This window comes from Procambarus clarkii, chromosome 91, assembly GCF_040958095.1.
Source record: "Procambarus clarkii isolate CNS0578487 chromosome 91, FALCON_Pclarkii_2.0, whole genome shotgun sequence".
NCBI classification, from domain to species: Eukaryota; Metazoa; Arthropoda; class Malacostraca; order Decapoda; family Cambaridae; genus Procambarus; species Procambarus clarkii.
Genome location: NC_091240.1, coordinates 436,469 through 449,215, shown reverse-complemented (window position 1 = coordinate 449,215; position 12,747 = coordinate 436,469). Strand labels below are relative to the sequence as shown.

Below are 12,747 nucleotides of genomic sequence, written 5' to 3'. Positions count from 1 at the left end.
TATTATTCATTCCACTCTCAATTCTCCCCTCTCTCTCCCTTCTTCCTCCTCTCTCTCTTCTCGCTCTCTTATCCTTTCCTCCTCCCCCTACCCTCTCTTCTCTCCCTGCCTCTTGACAGCTGGAGGTGGATAAGTCACACTCACCTTCACCCGAGTATCATAAACTTTGGGTCACATGTTCCCGCCTCCACCTAGGCCTCCTGGCAAGACTTCGCCCCTGGCTCAAATTGATTGGGTATAGGCCCAAGAGAGACATGGCGCCAGGACTCCACCTTGAAGCATATGAAACACAAACATTTTAGTGTTAATTGGACGAGTACACGAGGGGGTAATGGTGCTCCATGAGGCTACAAACACGGACTGAGAGGCAGTGGCTGCAAGGTATTTGTCTGTGTAAGTTTCCTGTACAATCTGTATTCCATTGCCTTGCCTCTAAGGATTGGATGTCACTAGCTTGGGGTTAATTAATTTGCATTATTAAATAAAGTTACTGTTAATTATTCTCCTGCGTATTTTGTACATTTTCTCTTAATAGATTCTGAGTCATAGATCTTGAATTGATTTGGACTTTACCTGTGATCTTGAGCATTTTTATGAGTAAATATATTCCCCTTTGTAATTCTTGAAGTTAATATAAAGGAATTCTATTCATCCAGTAAGAATTAAAAGATTAATTTCTTTAAAAGATTTAAGAGTTGATAGGTTTCCTCCCGAGCCAAGTAGCCTAATTATTGAAGTTCCAGGTGGAGTGATGGCGCCATTATTAGTTCCGTGAGTAACCTTATCTCCCATCTGGGCTGTAAGAACTGTCAAGATATCGTTAACATCGCAGTCATTTCTCCTCCTTCCCCTGATAACTGAATTAGCATTTCTACTGCGAGGGCGGACTCTTCCAACTGTTTGGGGTTATATCAATGTAATTATTACAGTCTAAAGAGTTACATACAAGATATAGTAACCATTACAGTGAGTGTTACCACTGTTGTACACTAACAGTAGTACTAGAGTGTCATAAACGTTACAATGGTAGCAGCTGTGATTGTGGTCACCTCTACAGTGGTGACCTCAGGGATCGTTACAGTGGTGACTTCTCAGATGGTTACAAGACGTCGTTTACGAGTGAGAGGTCGTTAACATGGACGGAAGCCAATTTGAAGCAATTCACAGTATTGGAGATCATTTACTATTAAATAAATCACGAATCCAAGTCTTGCCAGATTATACTAACTAAAATGCCACGAATTGGTCGAACCACTTTAGGGGACGCAGCTCATACTAGAAGCAGATCACACTAGGGGACGCAGCTCATGCTAGGGGTTATCTTGAGGTTATCTTGAGATGATTTCGGGGCTTTTTAGTGTCCCCGCGGCCCGGTCCTCGACCAGGCCTCCACCCCCAGGCAGCAGCCCGTGACAGCTGACTAACACCCAGGTACCTATTTTACTGCTAGGTAACAGGGGCATAGGGTGAAAGAAACTCTGCCCATTGTTTCTCTCCGGCGCCTGGGATCGAACCCAGGACCACAGGATCACAAGTCCAGTGTGCTGTCCGCTCGGCCGACCGGCTCCCGGGGTAGGTAACTAATATTAGGGAAAGCTATGTATTGCCACATTATAATACACTTAAGGCCATATATTGTAAATCATACTTGAGGAACCAGATCATAGATCATACTATGGGAGGCAACTCATATTAAGGGAAGCCACTGGCAGATTATACGTATTAAGAGGAAGATCATACCACGGGACGTAGGTCATACTATGGGAGGCAACTCATATTAAGGGAAGCCACTGGCAGATTATACGAATTAAGAGGAAGATCATACCACGGGACGTAGGTCATACTAGGGGAGGCAGATCATACTGGGGGAGGTAGATCATACTGGGGGGAGACATAGGAAAGACAACTACTGAAGCATGTACATGTCGAAGGAGTCCCCTTAAACAGACTGTTTAAGTGTTAAGACCTGCTTAAGCAGGTGTTATTAACACTTAAGCAGGTGCCACAGAAACACAGCGTGTTGTGACTGTACCAGCCCCTATTCCTGCTTTGCCACAACGTACAAAATACAGAGTCCTATTAACCTAACCAGAAACATACGAACACCTAACTTAACCTAACCTAGTAGTCCTGAGGTTCCGGGTTCGATCCCCGGTGGAGGCGGAGACAAATGGGCAAAATGTTTCTTTCACCCTGATGCCCCTTTTACCTAGCAGTAAATAGGTACCTGGGAGTTAGACAGCTGCTACGGGCTGCTTCTTGGGGGCGGGTGTAACAAAAAGGAGGCCTGGTCGAGGACCGGGCCGCGGGGACGCTAAGCCCCGAAATCATCTCAAGATAACCTAACTTACTCACAGAAAACGTTGATATTTGTGAGCTGTTACTTTCCTATATAGCTTTGTATTATGTACGTTGGAGGGATTACACCATACAGAACGTGACGTAGTAGCGAGAGGATGGGTAGTTATCTTCCCTGGCTACCATGACGGCGTTGGCTTGACGCTGGAGAACTGTTTGACGTTGGTAAGTGGTTCACTGTTCACTGCTGAGCATATTATAGTGCTCTCAGAGGTGCTCTCTCTCCCACATTATAGCGCTCTCAGAGGTGCTCTCTCTCAAATTATAGTGCTCTCAGAGGTGCTCTCTACCACATTATAGTGTCGTCAGACATGTTCCCCCAACATCAGGGCGCCGTCAGATAGGCTTCAACAAAAAGTATCATATTAGCCGCTTTGATGGCGGTGGAGCGGTGACTGGCGGTAATATCAACGCTTGTCACTCCTCCCTGTACTTTTATTTACATGTTGTAAACCTAAACTTCGCCATTTCTAATTAAGGATGTAATTAGAGTCACTTGGGGATCATTAGACGAAGAGTTGAAGTCCTTTTGGCAATGTCTTCTGAAGCGTTAAACACCAAAGCTGATGTGTTATTGGTAATTTTGTATTTACGTTTTAATGCTGTTAAGAATTCATGTTTTTTTCAATGTTTAATAATTTATCAATTTTTTTCATGCAAGATTTATAGGAAATGTATTTGGGGTCTGATGCATTTTGTGAAAATGTTGCATTGCTGCGATCACAAGAGTTAGTCTGTGCTCGTCTGTGCTCGCTCGTCTGTGCTCGCTCGTCTGTGCTCACTCGTCTGTGCTCGCTGTCTGTGCTCGCTCGTAGGCCTGAAGGTCATCAACAATATGCTGAGGCTCCGGCTTGGGACTCTTTCTGTATTTACTTTATTGGAAATATCATGTAATAATATTTCCAATTATATTTCTATTGGTATCTTCATGTATTGCTGTAACACTACATAACACTGTTGCTTTGATCCTCGATAGTAATTAAGGGTTAATTTCCGATTGCATGAGCCTTCAAACTCATATATATAGAAAAGAAATGGCATTTGTTTACCAACTACTTTGATTTTAGCCTTCGTGTAAGATAGCCTAGTGTTAGACGTCTTGGAAGTCCCTGAAGACTGCTGACTTAAGAACAAATGTCGGTAGCCTTCAGATTCCTTCAAGACAGTCTCCCCTAAGCTGTCTGAGGCAAAATATAGTTTGAGGGAAATAACCAGGCGTTTTCTATGCCTTGGAGGCATAAGCAATAACAAAAAAAGCACAACACATGAACAAGAATTGTGTTACAATGTGCAACAGACAGTTGATTTTCGCTGTAATGTAAATACTATGGAATACTGTTGCTGAAGGACGGAGCATTGTAACTTAAAGGATAATTGTTTAAACAAGCAGTCTGTCTTGTACCGCGGGAGTATCTAGGGGGGACACAACAGTTCCCAAGAGCTATAAGGGCCCACCAGCTCACCATACTCTCACTTGGGGACGCACTAACACTTTATAAAGATTTTCAGCTCTAAGTATATATATATACACTATACACCAAGAAGTGTATTTTACGCAGGCGATGAGTCACAATAACGTGGCTAAAGTAAGTTGACCAGACCACACACTAGAAGGTGAAGGGACGACGACGTTTCGGTCCGTCCTGGACCATTCTCAAGTGGATTGTGATGAGGAAGTAGATGCAGGCAATACAAAAAATGGTCCAGGACGGACCGAAACGTCGTCGTCCCTTCACCTTCTAGTGTGTGGTCTGGTCATCAAAGTGTATTTTACCTTTCGGAGTGTATGCATTGAGAGTTTACTCCTGGACAATGTTCAGGATTGAAGTATAACTGCTGGTGAGTCAGTAAGCTATTGTAGTGGCCTTAATAACCCTCAGAGGCTCATTCATTTATAACTCCAGCACCTAATCAGCAGATTATTTAAAAAATCAAAGTTTTGAAATACTGATAAAGTACTTCATTCGGCAACATTTTTTCCTTTAGTCATATCAGATCAGTAATTGAAATTAAAATTGATTAAAATCAGATAAATAATTGAATGTCACATCTCGTGGCGCCGATACTCACCGCATGAAATAACTTGTCCTTCTACAAACAACGTCGCATTTCGCTCGTATGCATTACATGGGCCAAAAATTATCATACTTGAAAATGGAAGCGGCTCGTGAAAGTGACGTACTGTCCCGTTTTCTGTTTTAAGTCCTCTGGTAGGTTAGGATAAGGGCACTTTAAATTGACCGTTTTCCTGACGTTGGGAAACCTAAGACCGGCCACACACGTGCAGTTTTAACTGACAGTTATGACTGTTCAGTTATAACTGTCACACTTCAAACTGACGTCAGTTAAAAATGAAATGCACACACACACACAGTTCAGTCCCTCAGTTGTACCATGGATTCCGAGGAGTAGGATCTTGCCGCTCTTGGTGTACTCTTTGTAATGCTACAAGCAAATAGAAAAAAGAAAACTAAGAAGCGTAAGCAGTGGTGCAAAAAGTGGTTACTAAGGCGAAATCAATGTTCTGATATTAAATTGTTAAAGGAATTAAGTGAAGAACCAATTGATTTTCTCAATTATTTGCGCATGACTGAAACTGTAGAAAATCCTCATTTCTACCACCTGTAGAAATGAGAAGTTGAGAACTGTACAGTTACGAATCCCCCACACATGCTCAGTTCAGTTACTCCTTTCAGTTAAAAATATGGAACATTGCATTTGTCGCAGTTCAACTGTACAGTTCTGTTGAACTGACGAAATGAGCAACTGAGATACCCACACACGTGCAGTTTTAACTGAACAGTTATAACTGTCAGTTAAAACTGTGCGTGTGTGGCCGGCCTCCGGAGGACGGAGTGTATGGAAACTGCCTTGTTTGTGTACACCGTCAGTGGCGCACCTGACTGCCTCTTGTGCGGCAACACTTCCCTCGTGGAATGTCGTCTCTCCACCCGACCAATGATCGTCTCATTCTCATTATGGCAGATGTAGCCACCAGTATTTCCAAGTTTAGTGGCGATTTAAGTAACCGGTTGTACCCAGAATTGACAGCGTCGTAGCACAGATCGTAGACAGGGCTGTGCTTCGTATCCCTATAACACGCGCTCTTAAATAAGGAATGCACTACTAAGCGTATATACCTGGACAGTATATGTACACTACAAGAGAGAATGTCTGGCCAAAGTTGTAGCCTAGACGCTTGGGGCCAGCCTCACGCAAATTAGCAGAGGGAATGGTCTGGGGTACGGGATGAACATAGGCTGGTCGGGGTCGCAAGACTTCCAAAGGGAACAGTGTGCCAGGGTCACGACAAAACTCTCTGTTCATGAATGAAAAACACTTCACACTCGACTCATAACTGATGACGTATGTACTTTCCTAGCGCAGTGCTTTGTTCACGTCCTCTGCTCGAATCCCATCTCTGTAAATGCTTCATCCACGTATTACAAATACCAACAGTGGCCAATAGAACCTAACCCAAGTTAAACTTAAATATTCAGCACAATTTAGGATGTAATAATATTCCTTACATTTAAGGAAGTACAAATTTGTAATACGTAGTACGTTAAAATACATGAATGTGCCCTTGGGGCCCCTAGGGCGCCTGACAGCTGGGTGGACAGCGCTTCGGATTAGTAGCCCTGAGATTCCGGGTTCGATCCCCGGTGGAGGCGGAGACAAATGGGCAAAGTGTTTCTTTCACTCAGATGCCCCTGTTACCTAGCAGTAAATAGGGACCTGGGAGTTAGACAGCTGCTACGGACTGCTTCCTGGGAGTGGAGGCCTGGTCGAGGACCGGGCCGCGGGGACACTAACCCCCGAAATCATCTCAAGATTGGGGTCGACCGCCGCCTAGACGAATCTAGTCTGAGGACAGGGTACAATATCGAGGTCAATTCGACACGACGTAAGAGTAAATACATTCAAATCGCTGTAAGTAAAAGGGTGACCGATAGCCTCATAGTGATCTCGTATTGCAGAGAATGGAAGTTGCCTAAGAAGCAATCGTATAAGATAAATGATACCCATATGTTGACATGTACGGTGTTTAAGGCACTGTGAGACATCCGGCTCCTATGGAGCAGTCCAGATCGAACACTTGAAAAGACAGACTACATCGGATCTGAGATCAAAGTCGTCAGGATCTATTAAGATTGAAATTGATTCCAATATTGTATTAAATTGTTAAGGCAAATGGAAAATTCATTTGTGATGATTGTTTAAGGTTCAAACCTAGACTGACAGGAGCAATGAAACACCTTGACAGTACTCTGTCCAGTACTCTGACCAAATGGCTAATAGACTGTTAAGATTCATTGAAAGCTGATGCTCTTCAATGACCCAACATCACCTAGTTGAACACAGACCAGTAGTTCGTTTTCATTGACACATTTCACTAATATGAGAGAACACGAGCCACAATTTTGAACCTTAACTTACACAAACACACAAGCCAATTTAATATATATATCGACTTGCGAATATATATATATATATATATATATATATATATATATATATATATATATATATATATATATATATATATATATATATATTTATATATATATATATATATATATATATATATATATAAAATAAAACAATTGTTTTATTACATCTTTATCATCTTTATAAATAAATATTTATCAATGTTCTTAATATTTTTAGTGTTAGAACGAATGATTTGCACCCAACTTTAGTACATCATTATATGTAAATCATTTATAGGCTTTAGAGTGGGAAAGCTTTACAATAAAATTGCAAATTCCAAAATGATTGTTGTGCTCGTATCGCAGAGAGAATACAAAAATTATATTGCAGCAATAAAGCATTTTTACAGCAATGAAATGTTGCGCACTCAATGCAGCAGTAGTTTACTTGGCGCCGAGCGGCGGGTGGAGGCTTTCTGCTGCAGTGCTGGTTGGGTCTGGTGCTTGTCCTAGTCCTGGAGGATAATTAAAGCCGTGAAGTCCACTTCCTTACTGAGCAAGTAGCAGAATATATATATATATATATTTAAGACTAAAGTATATCCTCAGTGTATATAGCACGGGACGTGGTATTCTATACACCTGTATTTCTAGAATCTATAGAAATACAGGTGTATCTCCATCGTCCTAGTGTTTGACCTCGTCTTCTTAACAAAGGTGAAAGTTTACAAAGAGGCTCCAACGTCATTCAGCGCCTTGTGAATATATTTCAATAACCATTACAATAAGTGAAAATCCGGTTTTTGTTCATATCGACTTTTGTCGTGGCTGTCTTTGTGTGTAGTGAAAGAAGGTTTGTCCGATATCCCGGTTCGTTCTCTGAATAACAACGATTAGTTCAGTCATGATTTGTTGTTATTGTTTTATGTTCCATATTGTGTCGGCAATATTATTTTTGTCATTTGAAATTTTAATTTTTGCAATTTTTAAAAATTATTGTGGGAGATGTGGGCCATTATCCAGGGATATTATTTTCCATTATCCATTATCCAGGAATAACTTGCTTGCTTTCTGGCGAGTCATGCTTATTCTCTCTCTCTCTCTCTCTCTCTCTCTCTCTCTCTCTCTCTCTCTCTCTCTCTCTCTCTCTCTCTCTCTCTCTCTCTCTCAAGAGATAGAGAGAGAAAGTGAATAAATAGCATGGCATTAAGGAAAATGAATATGATATGTGGAGACATTTGGAATAACAGCCGCTAAACATAAGAACAAGTAGTCAAGAATAGTCTTCAGTGGTCTGAATTTAGGTGTTTTGAGTTTTTGTATAGAATCGATAAACATTACGATAGTTTTGAGTCACGTGAATGTTCATTACAATGACACTTAGCAAGCTAGCATTACGTTGTAAAGACATTTGGCCAGTTACAGGCCGGATCGACTTGAGACGGTCCAGGACGGTCCTCGGTCCAGGACGGACCGAAACGTCGTCGTCCCTTCACCTTCTAGTGTGTGGTCTGGTCAACATTTGGCCAGTTACATATCAACTACAATGTAATTTAAACAGGTAGATGTGCATTGCGATATCATTTAGACAGCTGCGCACTGCCACTCCTTGCAATCGAAAGATCTGTGGGTTGATATCACACCCGAACTGTCCCCCTGAAGCCCTCATCAAAAAGATATCATTAGCGGCATATGCAAGGCTGGCAAACATGAGAAGGGCCTTTAAAAACTTGTGTAATGAATCATTCAGAACTCTATATCTCTCATATGTCAGACCAATTCTGTAGTATGCGGCTCCAGTCTGTAGTCCATATCTAGTCAAACACAGAACGAGGTTGGAAAAGGTTCAGAGGTATACCATCAGGCTAGTCCCCGAGCTGAGGGGTATGAGCTACGAGGAAAGATTAATGTACTAAACCTCACGACACTGGAAGACAGAAGAGTTAGGGGAGACATGATCACCATCATCGTGGCTTCGTCGGTTAGGTTAGGTTCTGGCAATTTAGTACATCAATTCTGTGACGTTATGGCAACTGGGGAGGAAGGGGCTGGAGGTATAACCCGCTTTGAAAGGATCGTGAACTGAGAGTTTGCTTGTGTCCTGGACCATGTTCAGGACTAAATATACTTGCTGGGCTGGCCAGTAAGATATATTGGTAGCCTTAATAACCCTCCAGAGGTTGATTAGCCTAAACCAAACAACCGTCAAGACGAATAATGACTTGTAATTAAAGTTCGGATCACTAGTACATGTGACACACGTTAAATATCAGCAGACGAGGAGTCACAATAACGTGGGTGAAATATGGTGACCAAACCACACTAGAAAGTGAAGGGACGACGACGTTTCGGTCCGTCCTGGACCATTCTCAAGTCGATTGTCTTGAGAATGGTCCAGGACGGACCGAAACGTCGTCGTTTCACTTTCTGGTATGTGGTTTGTTCAACACGTTAAGTATCACATCGACACAGATTCAAACCTGTGAGAATTGTAATAGGCTATTTTATGACGTGTCTTGCAACGCAAGGTTCATGAAGCGGAACTGTGTGACAACGCAAGGTTCATGAAGCGGAACTGTGTGACAATGCAAGGTTCATGAAGCGGAACTGTGTGACAACGTAAGGTTCATGAAGCGGAACTGTTTGACAACGCAAGGTTCATGAAGCGGAACTGTTTGACAACGCAAGGTTAATGAAGCGGAACTGTTTGACAACGCAAGGTTCATGAAGCGGAACTGTTTGACAACGCAAGGTTCATGAAGCGGAAATATGTGACAACGCAAGGTTCATGAAGCGGAAATATGTGACAACGCAAGGTTCATGAAGCGGAAATATGCGACAACGCAAGGTTCATGAAGCGGAACTGTGTGACAACGCAAAGTTCATGAAGCGGAACTATGTGAAAACGCTTGGTACAGTGAGCGGAACTGTGTGACAACGCAAGGTACAGTGAGCGGAACTGTGTGACAACGTAAGGTTCATGAAGCGGAACTGTGTGACAACGCAAGGTTCATGAAGCGGAACTGTTTGACAACGCAAGGTTCATGAAGCGGAACTGTTTGACAACGCAAGGTTCATGTAGCGGAACTGTGTGACAACGCAAAGTTCATGAAGCGGAACTGTTTGACAACGCAAAGTTCATGAAGCGGAACCGTGTGACAACGTAAGGTTCATGAAGCGGAAATATGTGACAACGCAAGGTTCATGAAGCGGAAATATGTGACAACGCTTGGTTCATGAAGCGGAACTGTGTGACAACGCTTGGTTCAAGAAGCGGAACTGTGTGACAACGCAAGGTTCACGGAGCGAAACTGTGCATCTCATCAACAGGTGTCTTGTTGCACGAGTCCGCGTGGGAGTGGGGTCGTGGTGAGCCCTGCTCCACACCTTGATATGTTCTAGTTACAATACTTCACAGGTGGAATTTTGATGGCCTATGTTTTATCACTTTATCTCGCACTTTTCCCTGTGAGCGAGAACTCTCTCCCACAACACAACTTGTCATGTTCGAGTATCATCGCACATCTCGGGTTGGGTTCCACCTTGTGAAACTAAACTTGCCACACACACGCCTCCACTTAGTGTACCCTATTATCACCCATCGTATATTATGTTAGTATAGAAGCTTCAGACCCCCCGTTCCTGTGCCAGGTAAATCCACTACGGGCTCACCATAGCCTGTGCTACTTGGAACTTTTGTTCCGAATAGCTGAATCTAAAACAACAACAACAGCTTCAGACTACTCGAGCATCTAGTAGTGGAGTGATAGGCTCGCTAGCCTCGTGAGAGAGAATCTGGGACTATCGTACACTACTTCTAGCTTCTAATTCGCTCCTGTTCATTCTGCTGTAGTAATTAGGGATCCGGGTGTTAAGCAATTGGGGCATCGTTTCAAGGGAAAGGCACTTCATTGAATAACATAACTAATTACAGTCCCTGGTAACGAACACTAAACACCAACATGTGAAATCTAAATTGACCACAACAAAATTAGCCTGCATTTGCATGTTCCCACCGAAATCAGGTTTAATAGAGGCAACTGCAGTATTTATCACACAATCTAATTATTGTCTTATTGACGTGCAATTTAAATATATTTTTCTGATTATATCTAAATAAAATTCCTCATGCCTCTCACCCACTATGTGTGTGAGTGTGTTTACTATTTGTGTCTGCATGCTCAAGCTCTTGGATCCCGCCTTCCTAACCGCCGGTTGTCTAATGTGAGTGTGTTCCATTATATACAGAACATATGTAGCTGCAGATGTTCTAGCGTGTAGCGCGAGAGATCATACGGGATATGCAGAATTATTAGGAATTCCTTTCGGGAACATCAGATGGTTGTCATATTGCTTATATTAATATAATTTTTATCTCTCATGGCTTCATTCATTTTCAATTATAAAATATGAAAATAATTTAAATTTTCAATTTGCAAAGTTGGCGGAGTTGTGATAGTTAACACAGTAACCTCATACCGTGAGAATAGGTAACACAAATTTAAGAATATAAGCTTTAAATATAAAACATTTTAAATGCAATTTATACCAGAAAATCAAACTTGGTAAAGTTCTGATCATATTGTAGGTATTTATATGACCAGAAACGTGCGAGTCTTTATTGAGTATTTAATATAAAACAATACGAAGTGATGGAAAATAAATTATAGAAAGCCCTGGATAATTTAGAAGCGAGACATCGGTGACTAGCAAGATTCATCATTACAACTGTATACTGTTTTACTTTAGCTTCACATTTAATTATATACTTATTCTTTATACTTTACATAATTTTACTGCGGTCTAACTACGGGCAGTGATGCGAGTAAGGAAAACACCTCTGAGGTTATGTAAGTAAAATGATGCATCTGAGTGTTTTTATAGTAAAATAAAACCATCTACATTGTTTGGCTATCCAAATAGTTATTTTTAAATGTTCATAAGAATGATATTAATTGTGGTTTTACCAGTTTACATATTACTCTATTTTATTAATTGTGGTTTATATATTACTCTACTTTAGCCCTGATCATGTCTATGATTATAAAGTTATACCATGTAGGTTAGTCGGTAAGCAATTGTGTGGCCTTAATTACCTTCCAGAGGTTGATGTTCTTATGTCCAACACCACAGTCGTTAACCTACAAGGAATATACGCTGAGAAGTGAACTCTGCTTCTAGGTGTATATACTCGAAGTTCTCTTTAGTTCTGAATTATGTTCAGGAGTAAGGTATACCTGATGGACGGTCAGTAAGCTATAGTTTCGGCCTTAATAACCTCCAAGAGATTAATTGGTCTTAAACCCAACACCAACGGAAACGATTGTGATGTGTCTGATACGATCATCCAGTTGAATGTCTCAATGATTTTACCGGAGATCACGTGGAGATACCAAACAGATGGTATGCGAGAGCAGGGAAACGTACATAAGGGAACATCTCTCACCTGGAGAGATGTGGGTAAAGTCTTTCTCATGGGGAGGTGTCTGAAAGCGTCTCTCACCTGGGCAAGAGTGTGGCGTTGGTCTGGCGGCGTGTGGAGAGGTCGGATGTGCACGGTTGCAGGGCGGATGGTCAATGCTCCACACACCCTCCAACACACCCTTATATACACCTTGGCGACATATCTAACCCGCCCACCCACCGCTTCCCTCACATACCTCTCTCTCTCCCACATACCCCTCCCCCTAGAGTGTAGCCACGCCCACATCTCCCCTCGCTGCACCATAGCAAGCCACGCCCCCTTCCCACACCTTGTGCGCTGACGTTGTCTGGCGCCACCACTTCTGCCTCACACTTCTTGATCTCTCGCTCCTCGACGCTCGTAGGGCATATGGGCTCTCAGGGGGTGGATCATCCCCCATAAAAAAATACCCAAATTGTATTTCTTCAATGATATTTTCTTCGTCTATTATAAATAAATATAAGCACTTCATTAATTTATTTTTAGTAGGTA

General features: G+C 42.1%; 1 protein-coding gene across 2 annotated transcripts in view; it reads right to left on the bottom strand.

Annotated features, from left to right (window-relative positions):
• Window positions 1-12,400, bottom strand: part of LOC123773878 (uncharacterized) — a 44,397-nt gene extending 31,997 nt beyond the window's left edge. Inside the window, exon 1 of one of the 2 annotated variants that reach the window (XM_045767803.2) lies at window positions 12,295-12,400. The gene's annotated coding sequence lies outside the window, so the exon portion shown is untranslated. The remainder of the gene's footprint in view (window positions 1-12,294) is intronic. The other variant, XM_045767805.2, reaches the window with a different exon arrangement.
• Between the last annotated feature and the right edge of the window lie 347 nt (window positions 12,401-12,747).